Here is a 9806-nt window from a genome sequence, read left to right as displayed (position 1 = left end):
CAACCACTTGTAGACGTCTTCCTCTCTACTTTCTAAGTTATTTTTAGAATGGGCTAAGGTACTCTTTTTCTAGCTTGGAATTTTAAAATTTTATTCTATTCCATAAAATTTGTGAGGATTCAAACTAAATCGTTTCATTTTCGGTTAAACTTTTGTTTTGAATAAGTATAATTCATATTATGGGCCATGAGAACTGTATGATGTTTGCTACGATTATTGTGTAACTTACTTGTTGGTCGTTGCAATGACGATTGCATGAAGTAATGAGTTAGACTAGCTTGCTACCCAAATTAGGTGCGCATTATTCTAATCAACTTAGAATTGAACCATTATTCCGGTTGTTCAGTACCTTAGAATTGAACCATTAATCAACTAGCTTGCTACCCAAATTAGGTGCGCATTATTCCGGTTGGGTCAATTTAAGTTTGTGGATGTGTTTTAAAGGTTGTGGTAATTGGGTAGCATGAGGTGGTTGCATCTATTGCAGATAAGTCGGAAGAGATCTGTTATAGATAGTGGTGGGGATGAAGTAAGGAGATTTTCACTTAAAAAAGCAAAACAATCAAAGGGCGAGGACAAGGAAACTGAATCCTTTGAATCTGAAGTTAAGGTTTTATTCATTGCAACCTTATGATATCCAGAATATTAAACATATTTATCTTTTATAGATTTAAAGTAATGTCATCTCTTATTTCTAACTTGATTTAGAAAGCAAAAGAAGAGACTACAAGTGTTGTTCAGTACCTTCAATCTATGACGCAATAAATGATTTTGACTTAAAAAGAGATGGTTCATACCTACTTTACTTAAACTAACAGTAGCTTGTTATATCAGTTTGCATTTAGAGAGGAATAATTTTCAGGAAGAAGTTCTTAAAAGGTGTTGGCTTGTTTGCTACTGGGGCCTAGCTACAAAATATAGTAAATCAGATGACATGCCTTTTTCTTTTGTTACTTTGAATTCTACATAGTTTTCTCTTTTGGTCTCTGACTAACTTATATTGTGTGTTATTAACCACTTTTATCTTTATAGGTGACATATCCATTAGATACTTTGAGGTTACACATGGCAGTTGACCCTGGGTTTCGAACGACATCTGAGGTTTTTGTACTAAGTCTAATTTTCATGAATACTAATTCATTTATTTATAATGTTTACAGATTGATACACGAAAATCATACTCACAGACCGAGTTAGACGAGGTGTGGATTGAGTTAGCTGATTTTTTGGGTTCGTACATATGATTGCGACTTATTTGTGATTCTGAAGCAGGAAATTTTTTTGTTGTGGTTGCCATTCTGAAACTTTATGTATATAGATAATATAGGTGAATCTTTTGAATTGTTCTTATGGAGGGTGAGGGGTTGATTGGTATACTTTTAAGATTAGATTTATTATAGATAGATATACTTTTGAGCTAAGTTAGTTAATTAAAAGATGTTGAGTTGAATTCTTGGCAATTTGATGAAATTATTTATATTAGTCTTGTAAATGATCTACAATATTCATATATATGTAAAGTTTTAGAAATTATATGGTGAAAGTTTTTATATATTTATATATGTTCGAGTTTTTGAAACTATATTTGATGAATATTGTCGTTTATATGTATTTATGAAACAATTGCTGGACCACTATACAGGACAATGGGAATATAATACAAGAACAAAAATATAATTGAATTACAATTTGTAAAAAAATTCAAAAAATACTTGACAGTTTTAAAATGTCATGAACAAGTGCATTCTTGACGGTTTTTGAATGTCATAAACAATCACTTTCTTGACGGTTATTAAATGTCATGAACATACATATTTTTTATGGTTTCTTATCATGGATACTCATATTCTTGATGGTTTTTATCATGGATACTCCTTCAAGTGCATTCTTGCAGATTTATTTTTCTGATGTTAGCTCCATAGAAGTGCAATAATAGTTTTAAGACGTTTTGATTCTACTGCAATGGCCTGTTCAATCCAGAGTGATATGATGACTTCAGATCTCAATCGACCATTCCGCTTTGAAGGAGCTCATTTCAAGCGTTGGAAGCAGAAGATGTTCTTTCTAATCATGAAGAAAGTCGTTGTCGCATGTGTTGGATGTTATGCCCTAAAAACTCGTAGATAGTAAATATAATCAATTGACCGTCATTAATAAAGTGTTTTATTACTATAATTTCAATAAGTGTTATTGATTATATTATTAGTTTTGTCTTAATAACCTAAATCCAATAAACTAACATCCTAAGTTGTTTGATGAGTCTTGAACAGTATGTAGAGACATACGGAGATTAATGTTCAAGATCAGCTTAAAGGGTCTATAGTATAGGGTTAAGGTTGGGTACCTTATCCTGTTAACACTATGAATACGGCTCACTTTGTATTTGATACAAACACATTGATCCAATGCGTCCATGTATGTGACATGCGAGTGAGGGTATCCTATGCAATGAGTTTGCATAAGACTGGAACACGAAATAGCAATCACTAGATGTAACTCCGTTAACTAGTTGGATTTCTATTTCATTAGGATGACCTAGGTGACTTAGTCTTAATCTTGAGTGTATTATAAACTCCTGTTTGCGAGGGATTGTCCTTTGATTTGTACGGGTGAGAGTGGCCAAATTGCCAACTCAATATGCTTATCATTTTAGGGACAAGACCGAGTGAGGAGCTGGGAACATAATCACACAAGATGGAATTCACTCCTTCCCACCTTTATGGTAAGTAGATAAGTGTTTCCTTAAATGGTGTCTCCGAGACTTGAACAAAGGGCCCTACCCTCTCTATGGCACGAGAGGAGTTTCTGTTTAGTGGTTGGACCATAAACAAGTTGTTCATTAGAGAAGCACTGGTATTTAAGGACTAGAATTAACCTAGGGGTAAAACGGTAATTTGACACAGCTGATGTTACAAACACTTGTGAAGGACTAACTTACTGGTATTGGTCTATATCCATGGACACAGAAATATATCTACAGTGAGAAGAGTTCAGCTGTGAGTCTTTAGTGGAGTGTACACACAGTTAACGAATATTGATTAATGTGGTTAATGAGTTTAGCTAATTAATCTCATATCGTTGTAGCTTCTGATCTGTAGGTTCATTAGGTCCCCTTCCTAGCTCATAAAAAGTAATGAGATTTATTTATATTGGTTGTAATTTAAAATGTTCAAATTTACTTTGGGAATTAGTATAATGTATATTGATACATTATAATATAAAGTTTATATTTTAATTAGACTTTATTATATAAATTTAATTTTGGATATGATTCAAAATTAAATTACGAGAGAATAAAATATTTGAATGCGTTCAAATATTAGTTTAATGTGAATTAGATTCATATTAAAACTATAGGTTAAAATTTAATGTGTATGTGATACATATTAAAACTATAGGTTATGAGAGAAATTTATATTTGAATATGATTCAAATTTTGGATTAAATTAAATATAAGATATTTAATTTAGAAATTAATTAATTGAAGAATTAATTAATAGTTTTGTTTAATTTCGTTTAATTAAATTTGATTTAATTAAATTAATTAAATTAAAACTATAGGTTATGTGAGAGATATTCATTTAAATATGATTTAAATGAAATATTAATTAAATATGATTTAATTAATTAATTAATTAATTTAATATTTATTTATTAAATTAATAAGGAACGTGGGTGGTTTTCCCACATTCCCATTTATTCTCTCTAACTTCCCTCTTCTTCCGACAAAAGAAGAGAAAATTTTGTGCGTAACGAAAATCAAAGGGATGAGTTCTGAGAAGTTTTGAATTGCACACCCGTTCTCTCTGAACAAATTCTCTCTAAAGAAAAATTTCCTTATTCCAATTTTGGTTCCCACAAACCATCTCAATCAGAGAATAGGAAGGTTTCCATGTGGTGGTGCCCAAATTGGTGATTGGTAGATTCAAAGTCGTCAACGAGCGTAAGTTTTCTTCTCTATATTTTTCTTCAAAACATGTTTAACCATAAAAATAGTTTGGTAATTTTTGTCAATGTATTGGTAATTTTAAGGTTCTAATTAAAATTGGGTCTCTGTAATTCTTCCGCTGGAAAGGGTTTTCATTCTTTCAGCATGCACTACCGGAAAACCAACAATTCCAAAAGACAAACCAACTGAAGAGGAGATATAAAGTTTCAACGCGTGGACATAGTCAAATTTCATATGTAAGAATTTAATTGTGAATGGACTTATTGACGAATTATATGACTACTACAGTACTATGTCCACCACAAAGAAAGGTTGGGATGCATTACAAAAGAAGTATGATACCGAAGAGTTCAAATCTAAGAAGTATGCAATAAGTCGGTATATGAGGTACCAGATGACAGACGACAGATCAATAAAAGTACAATCGCACGAATTGTAGAAGATCGCTCAGAAAATAATAAATGAAGATAGCCACTTAATTAACAGTTTCAAGTTGTTATTATTGACAAGTTATCTTCATTGTGGAAGGATTTTAAGAATTCCCTAAGGCACAAGACGAAGAAGTTCTCCCTAGAGATTCTGATCACCCGGCTGAGAATCGAGGAGGAAGCTCATAAGTATGACCAAAAGGAGGAGGAAAACATTGTCCCTAAAAAGAATTTCACTGTTGTTCTGAAACCAAAACTGAAATCAAAAGGAAAGAAAATGAAGGCTCAGAACCGTGGTCCTAACAACAAGAAAAATTCTTAAAATCCCCAATCCGAAAGTATGGTACAATTTTTGTGTTTTAATTATAATAAACCTAGACATTTTGCTAGAAATCATAGAAATAGAAATCATCCTACTGCCTAGGTGAACATGATAGAAGAAAATTTAGTAGCTATGATCATAGAGATAAATGCGATTAGGGGGTCTAAAGGTTGGTGGTTAGACACTAGTGCATCACGTCAGGTCTGTCATGACCTTAGTCTTTTTTAGAAAATATAACAAAACTAAGGATAAGAATATTCTCCTAGGGGATTATAGTACAATAAAAGTAGTTGGCATTGGGAAAGTGGAGTTGAAATTCACCTTTGGTAAGACAGTCATCCTGAAGAAAGTCTTGCACACTCCTGAATTTTGAAAGAACATGGTCTCAGAATACATTCTTAGTAAAAAGCAAGATTAGATCTCTTTACCTTAACAAAAAATATTGTATTTGTTGGGAAGAGTTATGAAACTAATGGCATGTTTAAATTGAATTTAGAAATGATTAAGAAATTATCTTATGCTTACATGTTGTCTTCTTTTAGTAATTGACATCTAGACTTTGTCATTTAAATAAAAGGTTAATTAGTAACATGAGGAGGCCAAACATGATTCTTAAATTATCTTTACATGAATTTGACAAATGTGCATGTTGTAGTTAAGCTAAGATAACTAAGACCTCGCATAAATCTGGAACTAGGGTAACTAAGCCTCTAGAATTGATTCATTCTGATTTATGTAAATTTGATGGATGGCAACTAGGAATAATAAAAGGTATTTTATAACCTTTATGGATGATTGTTCTGACTTTACTTTTATTTGCTTGCTTAAGAATTAAAGGGATGCATTCGACATGTTTGAAGTGTTTGTAACTGAAGTAGAAAATCAGTTTAATAAGAAGATTAAGAGACTTCACAGTGATAGTGGAACATAACATGATTTTGTTGCCTTTAATGAGTTTTATAACTAAAAAAGAATAATACATGAAGAAGTTGCACCTTACTCTCTTGAAATGAATGGAAAAGCTGAAAGAAAAAATAGAACTCTAACTGAATTAGTAGTTACTATTTTACTAGATTTAGGAGCAACACCATTTTGGTGGGGTGAAATAATTAAGACTATTAGTTATGTCCTTCATAGGATTCCTTAAACAAATAACACAACTTCACCCTACAAAGTCCTCAAGAATAAAACATCAAACTTGTCTTATCTCATAATTTGAGGTTGTGTAGCCTATGTTAAAATTCCTCATCCTAAGAGAAGAAAACTAGTCGGCCGAGCATATGAGTGTGTCTTTATAGGATACATTGAAAACAATGCCTATAAGTTCTTTGGACTTAGAAAATAAGACAATTATAGAATCAAATGGTGCTGATTTCTTCGAAGATAGATTTTCTTTTAAATCTAAAAATAGTGAAAATTTTAATAGTAAGACTAGTGGGGGATCAATTTCTAGTAGCTTACCTTTAGTTAGAATCTGAAACCAAGAAAAGGAAGCTAAGTAGATTATGAACCTAGAAGGAGTAAGAAAGTGAGAACCACTAAAATTTTTGGAGAAGACTTTGAAATGTACAACGTAGAAGAAGATCCTAAAGATCTAAAAAAAGCCTTATCCTCAGTAAATGTCAACTTATAGTAAGAAGCTATTAATGATGAAATGGATTATCTTAAAACAATAGGACTTAACACATAGTTAACCCTAGCTTCAAAGCAATAGGCTGTAAATGGGTTCTAAGGAAGAAACTCAAACCTAATGGATCTGTAGACAAGTATAAAGCTAGACTAGTAGCCAAAGGCAGAGGGAAAACATAGGTTTTCTCCACAATAACTAGAATTACCTTAATTAGAGTGTTGATTTCTATAGCTATCTTGAACAGTCTCTTAGTATATCAGATGGACGTTAAGACTGCTTTCCTAAACGGTGATTTAGAAGAAGAGATCTATATGGAACAACCTAAAGGTTTAATAGTTCATGGTCAAGAGTCTAAAGTTTGTAAGCTAGATAAATCCCTCTATGACCTAAAACAAGCTCCTAAGCAATAACATGAAAAGTTTGATAATCCAATCACGTCTAAAGGATTCAAAGCAAATGAGAATGATAAATGTATCTACTATAAGTCTGAGAATGACTTATGTCCTATCATGTGCTTATATGTAGGTGACATGTTAATTTTTGGATCAAATTTGTATGTCATAAATGATGTAAAATCAATTATGTGTGCAAGTTTTGACATTAAAGACTTAGGAGAGGCTAACGTAATCTTAGGTATCAAAATTACTAGGCATGGAAAAGGATTTTTTTTAGATCAGTCTCATTACACAGAGATGATTCTAAACAAATGTAATTTATTTGATAGTAAACAAGACTGTACACCCTACGATCCTAGTTTAAGCTGTTCAAGAACACTGGAGATAATGTTAGTCAATCAGAATATGCAAGCATCATAGGTAGTTTGAGATTTGTTGTTGATTGTACTAGGCCAGATATAGCTTATGTTATAGGATTACTGTATAGGTTTACTACTAGACCTAGTTTAGAACACTAGAACACTGTCGAAAGAGTCATATGATACCTTAAGAAAACCCAGTAAGTAGGATTACATTACCAAAAGTTTTCTACTGTCCTCGAAGGTTACAACGATGCTAATTAGAACTCCCTCTCGGATGACTCAAAGGCTACAAGTGGCTATATCTTCAATATAGCAAGAGGGGTTGTTGCTTTAAAATCTAAGAAATAGACTATTTTAGCTTAGTCTACGATGGAGTCAGAAATGATAGCACTAGCTATTGCTAGTGAAGAAACAAGTTGGCTTCAAAGCTTGCTATAAGAGATTTCCTTGTGGGAAAGACCGATACCAGCCATACTGATCCATTACGATAGTACTGCAACTATCACAAAAGTTCAAAATCGTTATTACAATAGCAAGAGATGACAAATACGTGGTAAGCATAGTACCATTTCTCGCTACTAGTGTAATAATAGTGGATTATATATGAACTGATGATAACTTAGTTGGTTCTTTGACAAAAGGATTAACTAGAGAGAATGTTTTCAAAACCTCATAAAGAATAAGACTCAAGTCTATAGAAAAATGAGTCACTTGTGAGGTAAACCCAACTTGAAAGACTCAAGAACCCAAAAAATAATTTCAATGGGTAATAACTGATCACAAATGATATGAAAAGAATCATGCTAGAATAGCCAAGAGTTCCATTCTTATGATACAATGATTAACATAACATCTTGAAGCGAATGAAATGCTGAACTTAGCTCTTAATGAATTTTATACTTGATGACAAGTGGAGTACATAGCTACAGAAGTACTCTTTATAGATTCACCTTTGTGGATGTGGAAGTGAGCACTGCTTTCTATGGAATTTTAGGTAAATTCTCTAGAGTACCCACTAAATTGGGATACATACTTGCAAGGCCTTAAAGCACGGTCATTTAGAACTTCACTCGAATAATACCATGTGCACAATGTTGTTAGAGGCAAAGTTTAAAACCAAAATTGACCTTACAATGTTATAAATCATAGTCACTACGTAAAGGTTCAAGTTGTAAAACACAGATAGATAGTGCTCGATGAAAATGTTTTTAAAAATTTTCAAGTAGGGGACTGGTTAGTAAAAGGTTTTCAAGTAGGGCACTGGTTAGTAAAAGGTTTTCAAGTGGGGGATTGTTGAATTTTTTTTACTGTTACGACCGATTAGACCGTTACAAACGTTTCTCAATTGATTTTACACCATTTATCACGTTAAACCTCCACTATATATATAGCACACCTCCCTCTAATTTCAACAAATCAAATGAAAAAAAAACACATTTATCTCTCCTCTCCCTTTCTACCTCGTATTCTCTCCCTTTCTGTTTTGTTCTAATTTTTTTCGAGCAAGTATCTTTAGAGTGTTGGTTTTTCGTTCTGTTTCGGTGTAGCTCCAAACAAAGAACAAAGACTTTTTATCCTGAGAACAACGGGACAATTCCAGAACTGGTTGCATACCAAGCAGAGCCATGAAACGTCTTAAAGAAAGTAAGAGCTTAGATTCAGCCATGCTACTAACGAGAGTTTTTATTTTGCAGATTAATTTTTATGATGCATAGCTCCACCGAAGTGCAACAACATAAGTGAACTTGACCATTGGTTGCCCATAACATAATAAGCTCTTTTTTTCTTTTTTTTTTTTAGAATGAAGTCGTTTCTTATATACTTTTTATGGGGCTTTTGCAAAAATAGCAAAAACAATTTATAAAAATAAAGTTCATGTCATTACATTTTCTAAATTGCAAAAGTAGCAAATTTAAAAGTAGATAACCATCTAATAGCCCTTTGATAACCCTCTGATAATCGTCTAATAGTCATCACATATTTGTCATATTCGTAATATGGAAAAAAGAGGTGTTATGGGCTATTTTTTTCTAATTTTTTTTTGTCATCTCATGTAATTTCCCTTTTTTTATTACAACCATGTAACATGACCATTAATAAGGTCATTATAGTACAATTACATTTTGAGATACTTCACTTACAATATAAATCCAAATTTGTTTTTTTTTTCCATGAATCCAACATAATTTTGTCCAACTCAACTAGAAACATCACACGTACAAATTTAAAAATGATTGCTAAATTGCATGATCCAAAAGTCACAATAAAAAATAAATTATTTAATGTAAGAGAAAATTGCATTAATATCCACCAAATCAACTCAACTAAACACTCCAAACAAAGTCATATAAATTCATACAAAAACAACTTTACATCCGAAATAGACAAACATGTATGATTTCATACATCATATACCAATTCAATAATATCAATAACTCATGAGAGATTGTTTGGAACAAACAATATATAAGACTATAATATTCATCTCGTACTACAATAAATACTATACTATTTTGTATTTTTTACTTAGCTACAATCAACCTATTTCAAAACCTCAATTCGTTACTATATTTACTATTTGCTATCGTTTTTACATTTATTATTTTTTATTATTTACTATAATATTTACTATTTTATTTTTAAATTAAAATGTTTATATAAAATAAATACTACTCTAATCAAAACTAAAATAAAATAAAACGTCAGAAATTCAATCTATT

This window comes from Cucumis melo, chromosome 11 (genome assembly GCF_025177605.1).
Source record: "Cucumis melo cultivar AY chromosome 11, USDA_Cmelo_AY_1.0, whole genome shotgun sequence".
NCBI lineage: Eukaryota > Viridiplantae > Streptophyta > Magnoliopsida > Cucurbitales > Cucurbitaceae > Cucumis > Cucumis melo.
The sequence above is the reverse complement of the archived record's forward strand: the minus strand, read 5'-3'. Positions refer to the sequence as shown.